At 35.5% G+C, this 10,000-nt stretch overlaps 2 protein-coding genes across 3 annotated transcripts in view; one reads left to right on the top strand and one right to left on the bottom strand.

The window, feature by feature from the left end:
- LOC135216140 (DNA fragmentation factor subunit beta-like) overlaps window positions 1-10,000 on the bottom strand; it is a 259,118-nt gene that overhangs the window by 21,919 nt on the left and 227,199 nt on the right. Inside the window, exon 5 of the transcript XR_010314818.1 lies at window positions 3,555-3,644. The gene's annotated coding sequence lies outside the window, so the exon portion shown is untranslated. The remainder of the gene's footprint in view (window positions 1-3,554; window positions 3,645-10,000) is intronic.
- The window catches only part of LOC135216139 (probable RNA-binding protein 46), a 115,446-nt gene that overhangs the window by 14,895 nt on the left and 90,551 nt on the right, over window positions 1-10,000 (top strand). The gene's annotated exons all lie outside the window — the stretch shown is intronic.

Raw genomic sequence — 10,000 nt, 5'->3', positions numbered from 1 at the left:
GATCTTCTTCCTAGTATTATATTAAGCTGGAATATATACTATTCTGTCTGAATCCTTAGTATTTTCTGTATTGGAGAATATCCTAGTTGGATAGGACACTTAGCACCTCAAACCAATTTTTGTCTCACCCATCCTGATTTTTCTCAATAGTGAAAACAGAGAATAAATGGATTCAACAAGTCTGGAATTCATACTTGTGGGCTTTCCCACGTCAAAAGTTTTCGTTATTATCCTTATCCATTTTTTTCTCGTTCATTTTATTGTTTTATATTAGAATCCTGGGTGGTGACAGTTCAGGGAATCTCCTGAAATTGGAAATTTTAAATTCTAGAGAATCTTCTAACATTGAGGTTTTTCTCAGCTTGGTTTCAGAGCAATTAAAGAGAGCAACCTCTCTCTCTCTCTCTCTCTCTCTCTCTCTCTCTCTCTCTCTCTCTCTCTCGTGTGTGTGTGTGTGCGTGTGCGTGCGTGCGTGCGCGCAGCGCAAGTAGTAGTGATCAGCTCACAATTGAATGACAAGTGTTCGATCTCCGAACCAGCTAAGAGAGAGACGTTATATGCACGTTCTCTTCAAACCTAATATGCTTTTGCTAAGTACGTGGTTGCAATTGGCTATTGTAGATATTAGGGTGAAGAGAGAGAGAGAGAGAGAGAGAGAGAGAGAGAGAGAGAGCATAAACCATGGATGTGAGTGATCGGTATTACGCTAAATATGTACACTATCATCCAAGGACTTGTTATTAATATAATTTAATAGGGATCGGAATACCTCGACGAAGTGATCCTTATCCACCAGGAAGGCACTTTTCACTATATTCCCTCCTTCTCTCCCTTTCCTGAGAATGAGGTAATAGATGGAAACGATTAATCTCTCTGAATTATGTGAGTCACGTGTTTTGTAACCTGCAGTCTAATCTTATCGAGACTGAATCCGCAAGGAGTCTGTGGCTTTTCTTGCTTAAGGTGTCAATTTCATGGGAAGTGTTGATATCGCTCTCAAAGCTTACAGTTTTACGGTGATATCAGCCTACTTCTCCTTAATGTCGATCATTTCATTTCCATCTTCCTGTCCACAATTAGGGAGGTATGACTAGCAAAAACATGTAGCCTTAATACCTTGGAGTAGTACAAATTATTTCAAGATTTTCTTTTGTCTTTTAATCAATCGAATAAAATATGTTACAGTCTTATCCACTATGATTTGCTTCTTAAATTTAGATAATTTAAGAACGTGGAATGTTAATTCAAATTTATGTCAATGCTCATCTGTTTTTACGATCTGTCGTCGTTCTTGATATCAGCAAAGGCTGTTTTTAATTTCATCGAGAATCAATATTCTATGACATACATTAGTAGTTGTGACAAAAGATTTCTATATGAAATCCATCGATATTGTTTAACTCGCTCTGCCGTTTACACGTAATGATTTTACTTTATAATGAATGTTATCCTTTAATGTAATGATTTCACTTTAAAATGAATATTTATCGACAACAGGAAAATTTCTGCTAACTTACTGTAACGTTTCTCATTTTATGTCAAACGGAGTGTCCATTTCCTACACCATTTTTTTTAGCCCTTCAAGCGTCCTTTCCAGAAATTGAGTCGGAAATTGGGATTACATGTAATCTCTTTTGAATATTTGATTTTGTAGAGTTATCGCGCAATGGCAAAGAAACGATTGAGCCTGTCAAAAAAAAAAAAAAAAAACTGCGGTATGAATTCAGTGGCATGTTTACGCAATATATAATTGAAAAATGCGTCGAAGCAATCGATTTTTCTGTACAGCGTATAATGACGGCTACCGAAAATGGATCTATCTTTCGGTGGTCTCGGTATAATGCTGTTCATATTATATACTCCTCGGTGAAAATGTCGCTCTATTCTTCCGAACCTCTCTTTTTGGCCCTTAATCCACTTCCGAAGGACTTTTTTCCTTAAACCCTCTTATCGTCACCTTATCGGCAGTCGCAGGCCATTTCTTATCGAAAGAGACTTGACGAATCGGCTGTTTTCGCTAGCTACAAATCTCTCTCTTCTCTCTCTCTCTCTCTCTCTCTCTCTCTCTCCTCTCTCAACAAATTACGGTTAATGTCGCAATGTTGACCTCGTCACTTCATAAAAATCATATACCTTGAAGTTTTAGGTTGAATTATTGGTATTTACAAACTCGTAAATGCAAGAGTTTTAGTACCTACTGGCATACCCGTATATATATAGTACACCATAGATTTACACATATATAAGTGACCCCTAGAAAATTCTTCTAGCCTCAATCAGTTTTCTTCTCAGGTAATGAGGAATAAAACGGCCTCCAGAGAGAGAGAGAGAGATCAATGGTGGTATTCACATCCTACACACTCAACCCGTTCCATTTTATGCCACCACCCTTTTGAGTCTACAAAACTATAAAATGTTAAAAAAAGGAAAAAAAAGAAGAAAACATAAAATGACCATCTTAAAATACATCGCAAACAAGCAACTGGCTACCGGAACAGAACAACATGCGCACAGAGATCGGAATCGCTCAAAGTAAAACAATATTTCGGTGGCTTATAATCTCGAAGCTGTCTCAGTTTCAGACAGTTTCTGATAACATATTTTTCTCTGCTCGAAGGGAAAGAGAAGTATTAACACGGTGTATCCACCTACGCGTCACCTACTCCGAGGTGTTAGTACTAAAGATAGCGGAAGCTCAATGGGATGCCGTGCTTATTACTGTAAGTCCCTCGGGGATCAAAGTATTATATACACCCTATACATTTCTATATATTACTAAACGATCCCTTTGATCACCGAGGGACACTGACAGGACTGCTCAAAACTCTTCATGAACATAGCCATTTCCCATGAAGAGGAAATGTCTACGCTTTTAATTCGCGGAAACAAAGACAGTGCAGACCTGTACCCCTTTATGGCAGATACAGACAGATGTTTGTCTGTTCTGAGATATATCAGAAAATCCGCTAACTGTTGAATAGTGGTTCTGAGTGGGGAAAGACCCTCTGCGACACTAATCACAGTAGACAGCCCATTTTCCCTGGTGCACAGCTGTCGATGACCTGGTGGAGTTCCACTGAGCTTCTGCCATCTTTAGTACTACTAGCACCTCGGAGGTAAAGTGAAGTTTAAGTTTTACCTAGGGCTGACCCGAAGGATTAGATATTATTACGTGGCTAGGAACCAACTGGTTACCTAGCAACTGGACCTACAGCTTATTGTGGGATCCGAACTACATCGAGATATGAATTTCTATCACCAAAAATAAATTCCTCTGATTTCGCGTAAATAACTCGTCCAACGAGGAACTACCTCGGAGGTAATGCGGAGGTAACGGTTTATTTCGTACCGCATTAGTCAAAGTAACGCAGGAAGCAATCAACACAGTTGACAATAGTGAAAGCACAGGAGTGCGTTAGATATTAAAAAAAAAAAAAATGTCTACCCTGCCAGTCAGTCAATCAAAGACTGGCATTACTGATTAACCTGCTTTCTGTCTACACATTAATTAATGACCGAGTCAGTGTCATCTTAGTAACGTAATGGTTACTCACCGAAGAGGCCAGAATATTATAGCGAAACAGGTGGTTGAGAATTCACCCGTCCTTCCTTCTGGAATTTCAAACCATCGTGGCGACCTTCACCTGTGGAGAAAGGAAAGCGCTGGAAAAAAAAAGCTTAAAACACAGAATAATTAATGTTGAACATATGAAATATATATAATTGCCCCGAAATACACACACACATGGCGTCTATGTATGTACTATGTATATATTATGTGTGTATATGCAGTAACACAGACTATATATATATTTATATATATATATGTATGTATATGTATATATGTTTATACATATACATACATACATATATATATATATATATATATATATATATATATATATATATATACACCTCGAGGCCATAATTTTTCGCTGGAAAAATGAAAATTCTTATGACTTAGTTGCTTTAAATGGGAATGCTATTTCTGTAATCACCTCAATGAGTACGGACAATCTAGTTACCTTAAATGTGAATGAGAAGTACTGAAATTGTATATCATAAATACATACACACATATATATATAGGTACGGGGATACGGAAGGACATGGCACATTAAATGATTCTTTATTACTAGCGACGTTTCTAGACAAAGTCCCATCTTCAGGCTAAAGGCAAGAAATAAATATTACATCAATACAAAACAATTAGGCAAGTTAACGTAAAATTATCATAAATTAAAGTATTTCTAAGTAAAATTACGAATTAAAAAATCTCAAAGAATGAGCATTACATCAATACATAACATATTCAAGAAAAGGAAATGTAAAATTATAAACAATTAAAAATATTTCAAAGTAAAATTACGAATAAAAACATTAATATATATATATATATATATATATATATATATATATATATATATATATATGAAAATATAAAAAAATTAGGAAAATACCTTGCTCAAGCAGAGTACCGCCGTTCCGTGTCAGGACGGTGGAAAAAAGTCAAGAAGAGGCAAAGAACAAAGTGACGTGGCTTTATGTTATATACATTTGTATATAACATAAAGCCACGCACTGAGGTAATATAGGTTGTTAAGTGAAAGTACCAGTTTCTCAATTGCCAAACTTTCAAGAACGAGGAGGTGGTGTTCGTATAGTGACGTCATAATGACCTTAAAGTTGTTATAATTTATCTCTGCCGTACAGATTTTGGCGTGATTCCTATTATTTGATTGTTCAGGGGTGGATAATTTGCTTCCCGTTCGGTAACTTACACCTCTATGAGCATCACATCTCACTTTGAACAACCGGCGCGTACTTCCTACGTAGGTCTGCTGATTACATCGGCAGCAATTAAATAAATACACTACACCGGATTGCATCAGGGAGGGCAATTTCTCTGTGTTTTAGGAAGCTACCAATAGTTCTAGGATTTATGCAAGTGAATCTGGTATCAACTGCTGGATAATGGTGGTTTAAAATTTTCTTAAGGGAGGGCAAAAACTTCCTGTCATGTATATAAGGTATTTTAATATAGTATCTAAATTTCTGTGCTAAATGGACTGGACAAAAATAAAAAATAACCCCAGTGGGTAACAATTGCTGTTGAAAAATCCCTTTAGAAGTACTATTTCGTCATGGAATAATATCCAACTTGATGTTAGGTTTATAGCCCTGTGGAGGAGTGTTGATAAAGAATTTAATTTAAAATTATAAAAACAAAAGCTGTAGAAATTCAAGCCAAAGCCGGTAAAAGTAGGTTTCCTGTAGATTCCTATGTGAAAATAGTTATCTTTACGAACTACCATTGTGTCTAAAAAGCCAGTTGTCCATTTTCTTCTAATTCACTGGTAAATTTAATATTTTGATGTTTGGAGTTAGCATATTGTAAAAAGGAGTCGCTATGATGCCTATTTTTAAACAAAACAAAAGTGTCATCTACATACCTTCGATAAAAAGTGGTTTAAAAGACGAACAGCGAATGTACAGCTTAGGGGATTGCCCATACCTACACCCTCCATTTACAAATAAACCTGTCCATTAAAAATGAAACCAGTGTCCCGCACTGCTAATTTTAACAATTTTCTTAAATCATCACTTTTAAAGCCACTATATGTAGTATCGTCTTCTGTAAAAATCATATCTAAAATAAATCTGATGGTTTCCTCCACAGGTATATTAGTGAAAAGTGCTTCAACGTCAAAGCTTGCCATGGTTAGGTCAGAGTCCTGGCATAAAATACTGTTCTTACAATCAAGAGAGTTGGCTAGATTATATTCATTTTTTTAAATGATTCTCTAATAGAGGTGTCAAGAATTTAGCTATTTTGTAACCTAGTGTAGTATAGGATGAAAGGATGGGTCTCATAGGGATACCTTCCTTGTGTATTTTTGGTAGGCCATACATAACACCCAATGAAGAACCTGTTACATAAAGATTTTCGTAAGTTGTTTAATCTATCGCTTTATTATCTTTCAACGTTTTCAAGAGGGTGTAGGTATGGGCAATCCCCTAAGCTGTACATTCGCCTATATTTTTATGCTCAAATTTGAAAGGGACCTTCTGGACAATTGCCCTCCGTCTTTTAAACCACTTTTTATCGAAGGTATGTAGATGACACTTTTGTTTTGTTTAAAAATAGGCATCATAGCGACTCCTTTTTACAATATGCTAACTCCAAACATCAAAATATTAAATTTACCAGTGAATTAGAAGAAAATGGACAACTGGCTTTTTAGACACAATGGTAGTTCGTAAAGATAACTATTTTCACATAGGAATCTACAGGAAACCTACTTTTACCGGCCTTGGCTTGAATTTCTACAGCTTTTGTTTTTATAATTTTAAATTAAATTCTTTATCAACACTCTTCCACAGGGCTATAAACCTAACATCAAGTTGGATATTATTCCATGACGAAATAGTATTTCTAAAGGGATTTTTCAAGAGCAATTGTTACCCAACGGGGTTATTTTTTAAATACGTCAAAAATACCATCAATAACTTTTTTCTTCCACCTTGTCCACTCCATTTAGCACAGAAATTCAGATTCTATATTAAAATACCTTATACACATGACAGGAAGTTTTTGCCCTCCCTTAAGAAAATTTTAAACTGCCATTATCCAGCAGTTGATACCAGATTCACTTGCATAAATCTTAGAACTATTGGTAGCTTCTTAAAACACAAAGAGAAATTGCCCTCCTTGATGCAATCCGGTGTAGTGTATTTATTTAATTGCTGCAGACCTACGTAGGAAGTACGCGCCGGTTGTTCAAAGTGAGATGTGATGCTCATAGAGGTGTAAATTACCGAATGATGAGCAAATTATCCACCCTTGAACAATCAAATATTAGGAATCACGCCAGAATCTGTAAGGCAGAGATAAATTATAACAACTTTAAGGTCATTATGACGTCACTATACGAACACCACCTCCTCGTTCTTGAAAATTTGGCAATTAAGAAACTGGTACTTTCACTTAACAACCATACTACCTCAGTACCTTTGTATATAACATAAAGCGACGTCACTTTGTTCTATGCCTCTTCTTGACTTTTTTCCACTGTCATGACACGGAACGGTACTCTGCTTGACAAGGTATTTTCCAAAAATTTTTTTTTATTTTTTTCTATATATATATATATATATATATATATATATATATATTATATATATATATATAAGTTTTTATTCTTAATTTCACTTAGAAATATTTTAATTGTTTATAATTTTACATTTCCTTTTCTTGAATATGTTATGTATTGATGTAATACTCATTCTTTGAGATTTTTTAATTCGTAATTTTACTTAGAAATACTTCAATTTATAATTTTACGTTAACTTGCCTAATTGTTTTGTATTGATGTAATATTTATTTCTTGCCTTTAGCCTAAAGATGGGACTTTGTCTCGAACGTCGCTAGCAATAAAGAATCATTTAATGTGCCATGTTCTTCCGTATCCCCGTACCTATTTCACCGAGGATTAGCCCACCAGTGATGAAGAATATATATATATATATATATATATATATATATATCTATATAGATATATATATATATATATGTGTGTGTGTGTGTGTGTGTGTGTGTGTTGTGTGTTGTGTGTGTGTGGTTTTGCACTTTTAAACGCATTTCTTCTCCTTATTCTGATGTACTTTATGCTACAACAGCAGTAGTATACTTGTATAATAACATTAATAATATCGAAAGTCATGGTAATAGTAGTAGTGTAGTAATAAAATAAAGAAGAATTCGAGTTATTTAAGTTTTTTTCGAAAATGTGTCAATAGAATTGTGACAACGATTATTATTTTGAAGCGCCAGGAAACGTTACATTTTTTTTTTTAAATTTTTTTTTTTATCGCTATGCGTGTTTATGTGTGTTAACTTATCTGTTATTTTAGTTCTTCCTGAGTTCCCTCATTATGTAAATAAAGCACTGCATTTTATGTAAAACTGCTTCTTAATTTAACACTTTTGAGACTTTTCCAAATAATATAATAATAATATATAATATGCAGAAAGTGGAATATGAAAAAAAGAAGACCATAAACCAAGCAAATGTCCGGCGCTTGCACAGAACCAGTACAAAAAGAGCCACGACTCGGTGGCAAAAGCCCTCCACTGGAGCCTGTGCAAGAAACACCAGCTAGCTTGCAGTGAACCAGTACAAAAAGAGGCACGATTCAGTGGCAAAAGCCCTCCACTGGAGCCTGGGCAAGAAACACCAGCTAGCTTGCAGTGAACCAGTACAAAAAGAGGCACGATTCAGTGGCAAAAGCCCTCCACTGGAGCCTGGGCAAGAAACACCAGCTAGCTTGCAGTGAACCAGTACAAAAAGAGGCACGATTCAGTGGCAAAAGCCCTCCACTGGAGCCTGTGCAAGAAACACCAGCTAGCTTGCAGTGAACCAGTACAAAAAGAGGCACGATTCAGTGGCAAAAGCCCTCCACTGGAGCCTGGGCAAGAAACACCAGCTAGCTTGCGGTAATAAGTGGTACGAACACCAACCTGAGGGAGTGATAGAAGACGACCAGGCAAAGCTCCTCTGGGACTATGGTATCAGAACAGATAGGGTGATACTTGCCAATAGACCAGACGTGACGTTGATTGACAAAATCATGAAGAAAGTATCACTCATTGATGTCGCAATACCATGGAGACACCAGAGTAGATGAGAAACAAAGAGGAAAAAATCAACAAATACCAAGACCAAAAAATAGAAATAAGAAGAATATGGGATATGCCAGTGGAAAGAAACTATACCCATAATCATAGGAACACTAGGCACGATCTCAGATCGCTGAAAAAGAACCTGGAAAAGCTAGATGCTGAAGTAGCTCTAGAACTCATGCAGAAGAGTGTGCTACTAGAAACAGCGCACATAGAAAAGTGATGGACTCCTAAGCAGGGAAGACGCAACCCGGAAAAAAAAACACCCAGTTGAATAGGATGTCTGTGATAGACCATATATATATATATATATATATATATATATATATATATATATATATATATACATATCATAATACATATATGTATGTATGTATGTATGTTATATATATAATATATTGTATATATACATAAATATATATAAAAATAAATTCTTCTGTTAAAACAGGATATACATCTCAATTATAGGCCCATTAAAACACTCTGGTTTAAAACTAAGGACTATATTTCGGTGGACTAACTTCCACCCTTATCAAGAAGTGAATGACAGAAGGAGTTACATTAGCGAAATATATAGTGGGGGATATGCCCTTAGGTGACCCCAGGCATCACCTAAGGGCATATCTCCCACTATATATTTCGTTAATGTAACTCCTGTCATTCACTGCTTGATAAGGGTAGAAGTTAGTTCACCAAAATACAGGTAGTCCTTAGTTTTAAACCAGGGTGTTTTAACGGGCCTTTTATACTTATATATATATATATATATATATATATATATATATATATATATATATATATATATTATATATGGAGTCCATAAAAATACCAAATTGTAGAAAGTAAATACTATATTTCAGGGACCAAACTGTCTCTCAGGTGTGTGTGTATATATATATATATATACATACACATATATATAAATCGAAGAATATTGAAGGTCCAGCTGATAAAAAGGGAAACAGATCTATCTGGTTAAATTTTCATACTAATTTCCTTCTGTTATATACTATGCCTTTTCCCAAGTAAACCTTTTACAATATAGTGCTCGCAGCTTAGTGTAGCTCCAGCCATCGTCTTCCTTGTGATATAATTTCCACTCCGCCGATCTTCCGCTTATATAGTATCTCTAGCCCTTGATCTCTTTTTCACACCCATTCAGGTCCATTAGGCAGATAATATGTACTAAAAAAGAAATATAATCAAGATAAATGACAATAAAGACGAAAGAGGCCCTAGGATTTCTATCATTCCAAATAGAGGGTATATGACCTTTCACAAGTAAGGGAGACTGGAGGAAATCTAGATTTGCGCAGA

This window comes from Macrobrachium nipponense, chromosome 6 (assembly GCF_015104395.2).
Source record: "Macrobrachium nipponense isolate FS-2020 chromosome 6, ASM1510439v2, whole genome shotgun sequence".
NCBI classification, from domain to species: Eukaryota; Metazoa; Arthropoda; class Malacostraca; order Decapoda; family Palaemonidae; genus Macrobrachium; species Macrobrachium nipponense.
Note: the sequence above shows the minus strand (reverse complement) of the source record. Positions and strands in the feature narration are given on the sequence as shown.